This window comes from Aedes albopictus, chromosome 2, assembly GCF_035046485.1.
Source record: "Aedes albopictus strain Foshan chromosome 2, AalbF5, whole genome shotgun sequence".
Lineage (NCBI taxonomy): Eukaryota > Metazoa > Arthropoda > Insecta > Diptera > Culicidae > Aedes > Aedes albopictus.
Genome location: NC_085137.1, coordinates 517,719,988 through 517,737,168, shown reverse-complemented (window position 1 = coordinate 517,737,168; position 17,181 = coordinate 517,719,988). Strand labels below are relative to the sequence as shown.

The 17,181-nt window shown below is 36.6% G+C and overlaps 1 protein-coding gene across 1 annotated transcript in view; it reads left to right on the top strand.

Annotated features, from left to right (window-relative positions):
- The window catches only part of LOC109406058 (heme transporter FLVCR2), a 236,224-nt gene that overhangs the window by 99,713 nt on the left and 119,330 nt on the right, over positions 1-17,181 (top strand). The window lies entirely within an intron of this gene.

Sequence of the window (17,181 nt, the reverse complement as noted above, 5' to 3'; positions counted from 1 at the left end):
CTCTGCTATACGTTTACTAATGATTCGAACTCATTTTTGCAGATTAAAACATAACTAATTTTTGGTGTACGTACTATCGAGGCAAAATGTACGTGCTATCGAGGGTACGTACTATCGAGGGTACGCACTAACGAGGGTACGTACTATCGAGGTACGCCTGTACTAAGACATTGCTCAACAAAGTTTGAAGTGATCTTATGAGAATTTTTCATGAGTGTCCTCTCAAATTCATACTGGTTTCCAAAATTCTTTTGAAAAAATGTTCGGGTTACTGTCTCCAAAAATATTCAGCAATACTTAAAGAAAGCCAAGAAAGTTCCTTTCTCTTTATTTCAAAGATTTTTTTTAGTTTCCTATAAAATTTCTCCAGTTTTTTTTATATTTTTCCCACGAATACACTACCTAGTTCTTGGGATGTTTCTCCTAAGATTTTGTCTAGAAAATTCTTTTCAAAAATCGCCCAATGAATCTTTAAGAAATGTTTTTGAAAAAAAAAATGACGAGAGTTTTGCCGAAATGTTATTAAACTCACTTTCAGAAAGCATGAGTTGCGTTGATTTACGCATCAAAAGATTATTCTTCATCCAGCACTCAACTACCGTCAAGGCGCCATTCACCGTGGGGGCTCCATCCACCGTGTGCCTTCGAATATTTTTTCATTATTTCCATATTATGATTGAATGATATGACAATTTTCCTTCAATTTCACTACTACAACACTAATGTATTGTTACCATGTCAAAACGCTCATAAGAAACATTTAAAAGTATCATTTTGACACTAAATTGTGTTTACATGAAGCGGGTTTCTGCTCGTTCACTGCATTCATAGTGAAAAAACGAAAACTGCGCTAAGGTGATTTAAGCGATAAACTAAATGTAGTGACGTTTCTATTCCACCAAGAAGCAATTAAATTCACATATCAGGTATGTATTTTGCATTACCGAAGTAAGTTTAACAAGAAAGTACGATTACTCGTACTTATAATTGAAACAAAAAAACACGGTGAATGGGTACCCTAAAAATCAATGGTCTCCATTCACCGTGTCCCATATTGTCCCATATATCTAGAAAAAAATCGAAAATTTGAACATTCGTTTTTCTAATAAAATCTTGCAAGTTATTAATTGAAATGAATTTAAACAAAGAAAACTCCCTTGGCTGGGTTGTTTTGATCATTTTTAAACAAAGTAGAATACAATTTCTCATACACGGTGAATGGGTCCCTACTACCACGGTGAATGGTGACCTACCACGGAATTAGGCGACCTTACTACCCTTTACTAATTGTACTATATCACCAAATTTTGTGAAAAATTTTCTACTTCTGTGGATATTGCTTTAATTTTAACCTATAATGAAGGCAATTAAAAGCGGCACCAACAATGTTTAATACACTGGTGTCAAATGACAGGCCTTATTTACCCCGAATCCTCTTAGATCCACGGTGAATGGTGCCTTGACGGTAGTCCATTTCACTTTAATGGATTTAATGGATTCTTTAAAAAACGTGAAGAAAGGAAAAAATACCTTCACGCTCCCGCGGATTTGGCGCGAATTTATTTCCAGTATCGCGCGGATTTGGCGCGGATTCAAATTTAGCTCGCGCGGATTTGGCGCGGATTTTTTTCCACCCTTCTCGTAACAACCCTGGAATCCCTGAAAGAACTTCTGGAAAATCCCTGAATGTATTTCTAAAATATCTCTGAAGAAACTTCCGGAAGAATCCCAGAAGGAATTCCCAGGGCAATCCCGGAAGAAATTTTCGGGGAATCCCAGAAGGAATTTCCGGGGGAAATGGAGAGGCAATCCCGGAAGCAATTCTTGGAAAAATCTCAAAAAAACCAAAAGGAATTTCCGAGGAAATCCCAAAAGACATGCTCGGGGAAATCCAAGAGGAATCTCGGTAGGAATTCCCGTGGGCAACTCGGAAGGAATTCCCGGGGGAATCTCGGAAGGAATTCCCGGAGGAATCTCGGAAGGAATTCCCGGGGGAATCTCGGAAGGAATTCCCGGGGGAATCTCGGAAGGAATTCCCGGGGGAATCTCGGAAGGAATTCCCGGGGGAATCTCGGAAGGAATTCCCGGGGGAATCTCGGAAGGAATTCCCGGGGGAATCTCGGAAGGAATTCCCGGGGGAATCTCGGAAGGAATTCCCGGGGGAATCTCGGAAGGAATTCCTGGGGGAATCTCGGAAGGAATTCCCGAGAGAATCTCGGAAGGGATTCCCGGGGGAATCTCGGAAGGAATTCCCCGGGGGAATCTCGGAAGGAATTCCCCGGGGGAATCTCGGAAGGAATTCCCCGGGGGAATCTCGGAAGGAATTCAGCGGATAATCTCGAAAGGAAATCCCCGGGGAATCTCGGAAGGAATTTGTTGGGTCTGGTTGCTAAATATATGAATCCACTGTTTACCGGGAAGTTAAGTTGTCATTTTAAAACCGATTTGGCAACGATTGGTGGGGTTTGTGCGTTATGAAGGCGGTTGCCAATTTGGGTTTAATCACGCATTGGTGGGCATCGTCTTACGATAGATAAATAAGCTAACGCAGCTGTCAGACTACTAATTTACACCGAAGTATCATCAATTTGAACAAGGATGCCTTGGATACAACGCTGATGATCATTGTTTCTTGTTGGTTCTTATGTAGGATAGGATGCGTCACGTGGTCAGCGAATTTGAGATCAATTTGCTGTCAAACGGAGACCAGTCGTTGATTGGTTCAAATTGATATCCGTTTGCTACGAACAGATCGCTTTGTTGTTGGTTTGGCCTTGTTGCTAGTTTGTAGGATTAGCATTTTATAGCTTCGTCGCCTCAAAAAAATCTTGTTAGAATTCCAATATGGCCGCCACAATGGCCGACTTTGGCACCTACTCACGATTTTGAGGGCACAAATCTCTTCGTAAACAAGAGTAGCGCACCTAAGCTTCTTATTTCAAGCTTATTACAAGTGAGCAAGAACAAAATAATAAAATGCATAGTTGTTTGAAGCTTGCTTCTTGAGATTTGTGCGTCTGAAGTTTTGATGCACTGTAGAACCGGGATTTTGAGACATTTGTCCTTAATAAGCTATCGCAGCTCTCAGACTACTAATTTACACCGTGGTATCATCAATAGGCCCAAGGATGCCTTGGATACCACGATGATGATCATTATTCCTGGTTGGTTTTTCTCTAGGATAGGATGCGTCACGTAGTCAGCGAATTAGAGATCAATTTGCTGTCAAACGGAGACCAGTCGTTGATTGGTTCAAATTTATATTCGTTTGCTGCGATGCTGCGATCAGATCGCTTTGTTGCTGGTTTGGCCGTGTTGCTAGTTTGTTGGATTAGCATTTTATAGCAATATTTCAAATCTTTGTATTTTTTCATTCTAGATTCGTCGCCTCAAAAAATATGTTAGTATCTATAACATCCGAACCATAAGTGACTCTCAAGCCCGAACATCGATTGAAACCATTGCTGTGGTTGAAAATCAATTAAATTTCCGAGATATTTCACTATAAATGAAAGAACCTTGAATTTGAAAGCAAATTTAGGTGCTAGTTTTGCTATTCCAACTGCAAATAGTGCATTACGGTGCGAAATATGCATCAAAATTTCAATCGTGGAGTTTAAATTGTGTGAAAGATTTGGAATAAAGAAAAGTGGCAGCACTGAATTTTCATAGTAGACAAAATCAAACAAAATAACAAAGCAGGCGAATTTCTGTTGTCCCATCGTATCCTAGGTTTTGAGAACAAATCAATTTCTATGTGTACTTTGATTTGGTCATCGGTTTCAATGATAGTATGATGTTTCTGGTTGTGGTAGGACTTTGACAGCTGCGCCAGAACTCTGTGGGTACCCATAGAGTGGAGATTCTTCAAAAAAGTCGCAATATAACCCATTTGTCCTGAAAGGGTCAAAGATTTTTTTACATTGAATATACGGCGATATTTCAAGCAGGGCCGGATTTACCCAACGGAACACAAGCGCCCACTACGATTGTGGAACCGTGCGAATGAGCTAGAGCGGACGAAACGTGCGAACCATGAAATGCAGCACTGCATGTATGTGACGGGGACGCTTTGATAAGAGCGCATTTGCTGCTCGAGAACTGAAATAGACACCAATCGGATCGGAGCTCTCCCGCTTTGCCGAGTGTCGTCCATAAACACTTGGTCGAGATTCAATTAATCCCAGCCCAAACGTGGTTTGGGCGTAGTAGGCAGGGGCCGAATGTGTTTGGAATTTCTCTTTTTCAATTTCGTCCTACTATAGCGCGTCTCTGTGGAGGTTTGTACGTGATTTCTGGGAATCGATGGGAAATCCGCAGAATCAATTATAGAACACAAAACCACCAACAGTGCTCGACGATATCGAGAAAATTGACATGCAGCTACCATTATTTGCAGCCTGGATGCTGCTGCGGCAGCAGGGATTTGCCCTTTTGCTAATGGATTCCAACTGATGTATAAAATGACTCCAAAAAAGCAGTGTATGAGATAAACGGGGATTTTCAGCTTTCAACACACTGATCTCATTCGTTTTACAAGAACGTTATTAAAAATGACAAAAAAAGACCAAGTCAAATTCCACAAACATCAAACGGGTCGAAAATTCCATTCAAATTACAACCCGCTCAACTCGGTCCATCGGAATCCCTCCCCCACCATACCACGGGACGATGCGACGGTTAGACCGTCTAAAAATTGGCTTCACTTCTAAATAGAACCGTTGGACGATAGTAGATAACAACATAGCAAGCCAGGACGGACGACGAAAAAGTTCCTCCCCACAATAAAGCTCTAAATTGATATGCAATTGACTGGACCATGAGAGAGAGAAAGCGAGGCACGCTTGGATGTCAAAACTTCCTCCCCATTCCATTCCATTTGAATGAGACGTTTAATGGACCAGAAAAAATGGACGAACCATGTACAAAATTTGCCCCGTCAGATAAACTGGTCGGTGACAGCTTTTGGGAGGTTTTCGTTGTCCCCATTCTATAAACCATGGAGGGAAAAATATCTGTACAGACATTTTGCCGGCGATCACAGCGTGACAAACAATAGTTTTTGAGCATTTTTACTGGTGCTTCATTATTCTACTAAACATTAAAAAAATCCGAATACATTTGATGAAAGCATTACTAAAAGTTGACTAAAAGAGTTATCGAATGAATTACGGGAATAATTGTCGTTGGAACAAATTTCAACACAATTTCTACCACTATTCCTGTTTCAGTTCTGTTCAGACCTGATAGCAACAACAGTCGTAATGTTAAAACAGTTTGTAGGGTACTGGTTCCCTTATTAAGCATGTGGCTCCCATTTTCGTCCTACGAAAAACAAAGGATTAAAGCGTTGTTTGTTTTGTTTCTTATTTTTGTATTTTTTGTTAGGAGTGAGCACGCATGAAAACAAAAAGAACGGAATCAATCGGTGCCGTAATCGCTTGTTTTCGAATAGGATGAATATGGGAGCGTGAGATTACTGATGGAACGCATACCCTACATCTTTCTTGATAATTTTTGACGTATTTATCTTGAGATATTTTATGTATCTTGTACAATATTTTTTATGATTTCTCCTAAACCGCTATAGGCAACCTCAAACGATGGTCCATTTCGGATATCTGGATAACCTGGACCGCAAATTTGATCTTCTATATCTTATGATCCCGACATGTTGTCTTCAGCAAAGTTGTTGGGTACGTCAAGGACTTAAATTTGACACATTTCCTATGGGAAAAATGTAAAAAAAAACGCAAACCTCGACGGAACGGATGCTATGTGTTCCAGGCTTTAGAGATGACGATACCATGAAATTCGGAACTTTACACATATGTTTTGCTAGTGAGCATGTAAATATTTAAAATGCATAACTATTTGATCCCATGTAATATTAAGCTTCGTACTACATACACACTCAATTTCGATTTCTCTGTTCGGTAATTTATTTTACGGTTTTTGAACCGTAAAATACAAAAACTACTGAGTTTTCAGCATTTTCGTACAACATCACTGATGTTCAGTAAATTTTTTTGACATTTTACTGAACACGGTTATAGTTTGTGCCTAGGGTTCAGCAAAGTTAAATATTTACTGAGTTCAGTCAAATGTCAGTAAAAAACTGTACCGACTTTTCAGCATCGGTTCGTTTTTACTGAGCTATCGTTAAAGTAAAATGTAAACATTAATCCGCGCGTGATTCTAGCTGTCAAAAATAGAAAAGAAGCTTTGATCATCTGAGCTATCGCCATGATTTTACATTTTCAACCTCGATTCATGTGCCCTTGCCGCTTGTTTGGTACTCGGAAATCTTCTGCACCAGCAAACTGGAACGACCTTATGCGCTTGACAATCCTTCAGCAGATTACACCTTGCCGCATCTACAAGTGGAACAATACTCGATCACCGACTGGATACTCCCGCGCATCGAGCTTTGCCCTGAGGTCGTTCCCGTTCTGCCGGAGTTGTTATGAACCATTCATTACGTCGCGTGGATTTTCAATCCTTCCAAAAGCGGTCGGCAGGGGCACATGAACTGAAAGCACCTATATAATATGGGCGGATTCAAAATGCACCGTAAATGGGATAGACCGGGAGGGAACAAAATATTTTCCAAAACTGAAAAACTCAATTTGAAATTTTAGTTTACCGAAAAAGACAGTAACATGTGTTGTACCTATTACTGACTAAATCAGTATTTATTTGACAGGTCGAAATGTTATGTGTTACCGACTTTTCGGTACTCACAGCCGTTTACTGACTTAACTCTGCTGTTCAAAAACCCAGTAAAATTTTACCGACTTCGGTAATCAAATCTGAGTGTGTAGAAATATGCTGTGTTCGGCAAAGTTGTTCATAAGGTTGAGTATTCGCTAATGATTGATTGTTTGATTGAAAATTCTAAACAAAGATGGCGCTACTAAACTTGAAAATTTTATATTTCATATATCTCAGGATGCTGATCACTTAGATGGTATCTTTGGCAAAATTGTTAGATAGTATAGACGGCGTTACTGAGCATACATATTTTATTACTATATCCCAGGATTCTGATCACTTAGAAAGATGAAGTCTTCGTAAAAGAATGTGTAGGCCAAGTTCTTCCAGGCGATTATCCGTTTAATGCGGACTCTACACATAGATGGCGCTAGTGAATATGCAAATTTTTTATGTCATTTATCTCAGGATTCTGATTACCGTCAGTGGGGGTGTCATTGGGCCAGAACTGCATAGTCCATCCCTTTGTATGTCGTTACAACAATACTTTAGCTCTAAATCAATGTTGAATTTGGTAGACACGTTCATTTATGTACTGTTTAGGATTGTTTAAAGTATAAATGCTTCAACTTTTATTTTGACAATAATATAGAGTAATTAAAATTGGCCCAATTTCACCCCTTCTAGCGGGTGACCTTGGGCCAAACACTAAAATTCAATCCAAATGGTTCAATGTGAGAAAATATCGCTTGCAAATCAAGTCTAGTGAATATATAGCTGCTTGCGCACAACCTATCAGTGCCTTGTCACTTTAAAATAACACCACAGACAAACAAACGTGAAAGTTTGACCACATTCATTGTAAACGATCATTGATCCATTACAATACATCCGCTATCCCCTGGATATAACTCCAACTAGCATTCTCAAAAGACTAAAGAAATATTTCCTCATCATCTACCTATAAACTGATATGCGTGCATTTTTAATTTAGCATGAATCTTACATTTATTTCTAAAACAAACGCCGTTTTATGCATAAAATAATGTGAATACTCGCAGTTGTTTCAATTCACATTTGTAGGGTTCTCGTACTGACTGCATTGCTTTTACATGGCCCAAAGTCACCCCTAAAATGAGTTATTTGCACTACAGCTCGAATTAATAAGTTTTTCATGCAAAATAGCATACAAAACCAAGAAAACTTATATTACTTCTCAAAACAACTACCCAATATATCTAGAAAACAGCAGTTCATTACATGTCCGATGTTCAGCTGTTTCCTACTGGGCACTTTAAAACAACGATTTTGTACAGTACGCTTAACCATGATATTCACATCACGTTTTCTTAATGGAAAATTAACAAAATGTGACATTTTTCTACAGCGGATGATCAACGCAAGTTATATTAACCATATGGTATCAGCTTTTTGATAATCACTTTAATAAATATTAGTATTTTGAGCGAAACATCTTCCTTGATTTTTGGCCCAAAGTTTCCCCCCAGGCCCAATGTCACCCCAACTGGCGGTAACAAGATATATGGAGTTTTCAGCAAAGTTATTGAGTTGGTAAAGAAATTACATGTCGATAAATTCGGAACTTCACACATAGGTGGCGCTAGCCACCATGAGCATTTTTAGTAGTGACAGCAGCGCAGAAGCTGCGCCCATTTACGCAACACACAATAAAAAGGCCGAGTTTTTGTTGTGGTAGACAAGACTGCTATGAGAAAGCTGTAAGAACCCGCAATTAATAAACCCAGTGTACATTTTTTTGTGTATACCACTCGCAAAGTGTTCAGAGGATCAGTGTTTAGACGATCAATGGTCAGAGCATACTAGTGTATCCCAAAACCTTTAAAGGTCTTCACATCCTGTGATATCAAAGACAAACAGACAGAGCACTGACAACATTCTCATCCCATATACATCTCATATTTTTCAGGGTTTTGATTACTTATTAGAGTGTTGTGTGTTCGGCAATATTGTTAAGCTGATCAAAGACTTACAGTTGATCGTTACATTTGAAAATCCATCAAAAGGCGCTAGAGAGCCTACATTTTTTTGTATCTCAGGATCCTGTACTTAGAGTAAAGGTTTCTTCAGTAAAGCTGTTTGGTAAGTTAAGGGCTTACAGTTTGTTTAACATCCACTAGGTGGCACTAGGTGGCACTAGTTAAAAATTTGCAATAGCTTGTAAATGATTGGAATCTCTAAAAATGTGTTCAACCAGCTGTAACTTTTTCCCCTTTGAACATAGTTCAATCGAGTCTAATGGTAATCAAAGACCATTATATTATAGACGACTCTCCTGGTCTTGATATAAAAGGGACGATCGAGATAGGAAGAAGACGAATTACAGAACCAATTTATAATGCACACTAGATTGGAAAACCGACAAGAATCAAATGTTAGAAACAAGGCCTAGTAGCCTGTGAAAATGAGCATATCGACAAATAGAGAGAAAATCTAGAACAAAGACGAACTAGATCGCATCGAGATAGGGAGACATATCGAGATGTAGAACATCGAGACATGCCCGTCTAGAAAATTGTAACAAAAATTAAACATAATCCTAACAAACCTTTTTGTTATATTTATAACAAAATAGGTTATAATTTTGATTAGAATAATATACTTTTTGTTACAATTTTAGTTATTTTTGCATCATCCTGCACAAATATTATAACATCATAACACAATATGATATAAACTTGATATAATTTTCCAGTGGTGGAGAGTCGACTGAAATTATAAATGTTCATAATTTCATTTGATTTAGTTCATTTAACTCTAAGATAAAGTACATTGTTTAATAAACGGTGGTGAAGATACCAAACAAGTTTGTCGAAGACACTGTTTCTGTATGTAACCATGATCCATGGATATATGAAACATAAAAATTGTATGATTAGTAACGCCATCTTTGTGTGGAGTTCCGAATCAAACAGTCTATCATTTGGAAGTTCCGGGTGTACCAAACAGCTATGCCGGTGAAACCATAGTTCCAAATGAACAGAATAATGAGATGTATGAGATTTAAAATATTCATGCTCCTTGGCGCCACCTATGAGCAATATTCAAAATTAAACAACCCATCATTTATAAGTTCTTCCCGACCGAATAACTTTACACAATCTTATTTTTTTCTTATAATCATAAAATTTGCATGCTCACTAGCGCAACCCAGTGACAAAGGTCCGAATCAAATGGTCTATCAGTAAATATTTGACCTACCAAACAAACCAGGATTCTGAACGAAATATACAATGTGCATATTCGGTAGAGCCACCTGTGTGTGCAGTTTTGAATCAAATCATCTGTAAGTCCGTGGCCTACCAAACAGCTTTTCCGAACACACAATACTTCTATGTGATCAGGATTCTGAGAATCATGGGATATTGAATTTGCATGCTCACTAGCGCCACCTATGTGTGGAGTTTCAAATCATGCGGCCCATCATCTGCTAGTACTTGACCTACAAAACTTTCTCGAAGATGTTTTTTTTTTCTAAGTGATAAGGATAAGGATTCTATGATTTACATGCTGACTAGCACCACCTAGTGGTGGAAGTTTAAGTCAAACGGTCCATTTTCTGTAAGCGCTTGACTTACTAAGCCACTCCCCGAAGACGTCACGCTTCTAAAAATACAATATTTCGTTTGAGAAATTATCTTACTAAATTGGTGAAGCCAAATAGCGCCACCTAAAGAGATTTTAAGAAGAATTTTTGAAAAAAAAATACCATGGAAGATCTTTTGAAGTAATTCTTTGTTGAAATTCCTAAAATTCTGAAAAAGTCTCTTGAGATATATTTGAAGATATCCCTGAAGGAATTTCCGAAGGAGTTCGAGATGGAATTTCTGAATGAATATCTGCAGAAATTTAAGAAGAAAACTCAAGTACCTCCCTGTAAAAATATCTGGAACTTTTCATTGAAACTATAGATGAATATCTGAAGAAATCACAAGGAAATTTGTGAAGGAATATATGGAGAAATTTCTAACCTAATATTTGCAGAATCTCTTAGGAAACCTAAGTGTAGAATTGTTAAATTGTCAATGTTAAAATACACGTTAATTACAAAAAAAAAGTCTTAGGGAAACCATACGTGGAGTTCCTGAAAAAGTATATTGAGGAATTAAAAAAAAATCCCGGAAAAATCTTGAAGAATTTTCTGTAAGTATTTTTGTATTTTACGTATTTATTGAAGAAATTCCCATTATTTACTTTTTGCTGATTCAGCATTTTTGAAGAAATTCATGTAAAATCAATGTAAATGTCAATCATGCTCATGCTCATGCTCATCATATTTTTTGAAGGATATAGTTCCTTCTTCTTCTTCTTCTTCTTTGTGGCCCTACGTCCCTACTGGGACTTCCACAGTTATTAATTGAAGGGCTTTTTTTGCCTGCCATTGCATGAATTTGTATCCCAAGTAACACAGAAAACATCTTTCCAAATAAATTTGTTTAAAGATGTATTATAAATGTCGTATATGTGTTTTTCAAAACATCTAGTGTTATTTTCAAGCTCTAATAATGTTGACAAATTACAAACAAAAACAAATATTTTGTTTTCGTCTTTCGGATTTATCATGTATGAAATGTATTTATCAAACAATTGAATAACATTAATAGAGCATCAAGGCACAACATAACCTCATTTGCAATCATTGTTGCGTTCTTCTACATCACATTCACTCATCTTTCTGCTCTACCCACAAGACTAGAGCTGCAGCAGTTTGAACTCAATCGGTAAGGACGATCAGCCCGAATCAACCTGAAATCTACGCACTACTTCGCTTGCATCTTGATGTGGCTCTTTTTCCCAATTCGGCATATTTGGGAACTGTTAACAGCCGCTGTTGCCATAGTTGTACCGAATAGATTTCCGCAGTCAGTGGACGTGAACTGCTTCGGAACCCTGACTCAGACATCCGAAATGCTCAGCCGCCATTCAAAGCACCTCTGTGCTGCTGGCTGCATCAACACAAAGTATTGATTTTCACTCACGGATTTTTCCAAGGCGTTTACCGAGCAAATAGTCTCGACGATTTTCATTCTATTAGCCGCGGGGCGCGGAAACTAAAAAAAGTCGACGGCGGATTTTGACTGTCAACAAAGTGAACATCGCGGTAGATCAAAACAATATTTTGACATTTGACAGATCCAATCTCATAAGAGATTAAGTTTTATATTGGTTATTTTAGTGTTGTAATGCTTGTTGCAAAACCTAATATTTTTTTTTGATGTGCGCATGTTGAAGAAATGCTGTTGAGACATATTATAAGCGTTCATTAAACACATATTCATATTTTATGATTGAATTGCTGTCATAACGCAATTTGAACGTTATTTCAACTTTATTTCATATCAAAGTCTGTTAAAATGTTTGATTTTTTTCATAACACAGTATGTACTATATGTAAATAAATAAAAATATGGATATTCGGAATTTTCTTTATTTTTCGATTCCGTTCAAAAACAACTTCCATGTCATCATTCTGATCCATGAATCTAATTTAAGGTATAACCAGTAATAATTATTGTGATTCGAATAGTAGATTTTACTTAAATTACCATTGAAATTATTCATAACGTTTTGAACGGCACTGTAAGTCTTTCGGAATCCTGCCATATTGCTTTTTGACGTGGATTCAAAATCAATATCTCAAAGCAATATTATTTGCTTGGTTCATATAATATTTTAAGCTGAACTCAGTAGCGCTTGATTTATTGGAGAGTAAAAACAGAGGTTTCACAATAAATCTTAAACCGCACATAAAATTTCACTACCACCACTGAGTAAAGCCCATTTGCGAATATGATATCTGAATAGTTAATAAAAGTCTTTGCTATTTGCATACATATCATACACATTTTTCTGGTTAAATAAAATAAATTAATTTAAAATACAATTGTTTTTTTTTTGTTTTCTTTTCTGTCAGTTTCTACGCTACGCATTGCTTCATTTCAGTTGTTTGTTTAAAACTTGGTTTAAAAGTATGTTATATCACATAGAATTAGCGTAATCTTAACATACGCGTATGAAATGTCGTATAAATGTATTCTGTTAGCTATCTCACATGAAAGCAGCATAATTCCAACTAACGAAAAATATTGATTTATAAAAGAATTTTGCAAGTTTTTATTGTTGACAAATAACTTGATGAGGAACAACTATTGGATTGGATGTACTGCACATGTCATATTAGTGTATTAGAATGCATCTTATATAACTTGAAAGAAGTTTTATAAGCCGCCATTTTTTGCGCTGTTTTGATGTTATAAGTGTTCGGTATTATGGCATTATAACAAGAAACATACTTCTGAATAAGTACTAAAAGTGAATTTTAAACTATTATGTAACAAGTTGTGTTACTTGGGATATTGTGAGGCAAGTACAATGATACACTATGCCCAAGCAACACAGAAAACATCTTTGGGCAACAATATTTCCAAAGATGTATTTTAAGTGTATTATAAGCGACACAGAATACCTGTTGTGTTAATTTCAAGTTGTAATTGTGTTGATCGATAACAAAAAACAACAAAAAATATTTTTCTCTGAATCACGTATGAAATATTTTTATATGACAATTATAGAACAAAATCATCAAGTTGCTAATTCAATTATAAAAGCAATTGCGTCACTATAAAAAAAAGAAGAAAAAAAATAAAATGCAATGCATACTCATTTTCTCCGTTTTTTGGGATGCTGTGGTCAATTGAGGACAATGAGTGGTTCAAGGAACTGACCAAACGTACCAGTTGATTTTCCGAGAATAAACACTCAAACAGCACGTCCTTGTTGAGCCACCATTGAGATTCCAGTCAAACATGTCTTTTACCGGGTACCACACCATTCTATACGAACGCCCCGTCCGAACAGAATTAGCGTACTCAAATCCTGATGCCCAAAAGGTCTAGGCTGTTGATCTAACCGGTCTGTAGGGTAACCGCACAGCTGGTTTTCCAGCATACGTGGAAGAGTCAGCATCCAACAGTCGGTACTATTTTAACTCCTTACATTCCGGTTCTGCTAACACCTGCTGATTAATGACGGTTACGCAAGCTCAACCTATGGCAGACATGCATTTTACCGTAACCTTTTCAAAGTAAGCCGTGCGTTGTCATTTTCACTGCAATTTCGGATTTGTTCCGAACACTCCCACGGTCACAACCACATATAATCCCACCGTCACGGAGAACAAACCTCCATCAGCAGCGTAGTTATTTACTATTGCCAGTTATTTTGTCAGTTTGACAGTTGTAGCCCCGCTGAAAATGTAGCTTTAAATAAGTTATTTTGGTGTAGTTATAAGTTTTGGGAAACAAAATTATAACTAGCGTGAAAGTATGTTCGAATGATGTTATTTCGACGTATTTTGATCGCTTTTCCGTTATTAATAGCAAAGGTGCTCTGGGGGTGCACTAATGGTGTAACTTTAACGTAATTTTAACTTGTTCTTAAATCAAAACACTTCACTTTTAGAGAAAAGTTTTGTTTATTCAAGGAACGTCATGCAGATTACAGTACCGAACAAATCTGTTAATACATTATTTAAAAAGATGGTGAAAATTTACGCTTTTCTTGCTTGTTTAAAGCTTTTAAGAAAAAACCTTTTTCATTTTAAAAATACTTGAATTTTACTTGAGTAATAATCAATAGCAGAAAGAAGAAGAAAAATTGAAATGCAATAAATACAGTAGCTTGTCATAAGCTCAGTTATTGAATAAAGTAAATATTGAAAGCAAAAATTTTGAACGTCACTGTAAGCCAAATATAAAAGTTGCCATGTTGCTCTCATCTTAATTAGGAAAAAATAGACAATTTAGAGAAAAAATGCTTCATTTGGTTAATTTAATCTGCATATTTCAATTCAATACGGTGGCGGTTGAATTATGGATGAGTAGAATCATATGTTTCACCATAAATCTTCAATCGCACATAAAATAGCACTACTTTTGCTGATAATAAACCAACCCGCGAATTTTCATTAATTTGTTTTATAAAATAACATTTTCAGATGATGATGGTCTTTGCCTTCATCATCTGAAAATAGTTCTCCAGCTAGTTGAAGTTACAAATATTTTTTTTTTCTGTCAGTCAATACGTTGCAAATACAGTTGTTATGAGATCATGTTTATATTGCTGTGTTCTAAATAAGGCTCTCGCAAGTTATATAACCATACAATTTCTTAACTTAAGCCTATACATGTGACATGCTATATAACAGTATTCTACAGATTATATTACTAAAAAGCAGCTTAGTTTCAACCAAAGAATATAGTTGCATTATTAAAGTGTTTTTAAAGTGTCAATTGTTGACAAATAACTTTTTTGCAACTAATTAATGCATCAAAGTTGAACCGAAAGCAATTATAGGTACTATAAGAGTATTGGGATACATCTTCTATAACCTTTAAGATGTTCTATAAGCCGCCATTTTTTGCGCTGTTTTGAATATATAAGTATCCCATACGACGTGAATAATGCAAGAATAATACAACAGAGCTAGTACGATACTTGAATTTTAAACTCTTATAAAACAATCTGTGTTACTTGGGTGCCCAGGGAATCGAGAAAATTTTCTCGAACGGAACGGGAATCGCACCCACCGTCTCCGGATTGGCGATCCATAGCCTTAACAACTAGGCTATCTGGAGACCCTGGATATAGTTCCTATAAACTCTGTTAAGCATGTTCTATATTAATATACAGTATGACACATAAAAAAAATGCGAAAATCCATTTTTTTTTTCTTTGGTAATTTTTGTTGCAATATTTCTTATGAATTCAGTTTTTTTTAGATAGTGCTACAATAAGGAGGTGATTGTCATACAGGATATCTCAAATAAGTGCCAAAATATTCATTGGTTACGTATATGGGATCCCTAATAGTTGCCATCAATTTCTGATAAAAATAAATGTTTCCTCGAATTTTTGTAGCTTTACGAATTAAAATGAAAACTTTTAAATATATGTAAATCATGCAGAAATATGCATAAAAACGCGGCCCTTTGAAAAACTTTTTGAAAACAATATCAGATGCTTAGGAACCAAAAACTAAAAAATGTAGCATATTTCAAAACCCTTAGATAAGATAGATCCATAAATAACTTCACCCTGTTTGAAAAAAAAAATCAAAATAATTTCTTGCTAATGAATGCTCATAAACCTACGTTTATAATAGACACAAATACGTAGTACTTAAAAAGAGTTTGATACTTCATACATTTGTTTTTTCTGAAAATGTCCATTTTTCGCACACTCTAGTTTTCAGTAAATGTCACATAACTTATAGGATAATAATTTTTTTCACCTGTCTAAATCACCAACGATCGCCTGAAGACCTTGTCTAGCTATGAAAGTGCTGATCTTGAAATAAAATTTAATTGAATGTGATTGAGAGCAATTTGACAAAAATTACAACCTTAAAAAACACCTCTGGCGCGAGGACGTTTTTGAGATCCTTATCTTCAACAATACTTTTTTCAAAGGTTTATGATTCAAATCATTAAATGTTCCTATGCCGTTGATAAATTAGTGTCTTGACTATACTATCCAATAGGTAAATCCAACAGAAGCTAACGATCCTTCCGCATCTGGTGGCAGGAATGAGAACCCTATGAAAAAAGGGGCTCCGCTAAAATTTTCCATGGCGCAGCATAGGAAAAGTGCACTTTTTTCACTTTTTCGTATCGAATTCCGCATCGTAGAGAAACAAACGAGCTCTTTTCGGAAAGAAAATTTGATTCTCTTTCAGATGCGCTTAGATCCGGTAGGTACTTACGAACAATTTATGTGATTAATTTGAGGAGCTCTTGCTATGCCTCCGGCGGGCGATCTCCCGGATTTTTTGTAAGCTGACCAATCCGATGTCTGTCGGCGTGGGCACCGAGAATGATGATATTAGAAGCCATTGTCAATGGAAAATAGCAACTATCGGTGCAAAATATGAGTAAATTTTGAAGACAAAAAAGTGGATTTTTTATGTAAACAAACGATTTTCTCCCTATCTCACTCAGCGCCTCTACAATGGGGGACCATTCGGATTCACCTATAGAAAAATGCAAAGTTTATCGATTGGAAGCACGTGAGTAATGTCTTCGAAAACTTTCGCATTTTTATATGGGCCATACTGTAACTTATTTGATGCGAAATTTTACGGTTTCATGATTAATCATACAAGAATTCTTGCGACCCTTAAGGGACTGAACCTTTCCGAAAAACAAAATAATTTCGTATAACATTCAATCATCTAATTTGAAAATAGTCGGCAACACATTGCTAGAAAACTCGAAAACTTTCCACCAAAACACGCATTTATTCCACTTTCAAATTGAAAGTTGTGGGATAGCAACTTTCCACCCAAGATTGGCATCATTCCATAAAACTAAGTAGATGTTCCACGGAACATGTTTCTCCTTCTCTCTGGCCCACTCACTCACTTGTTTA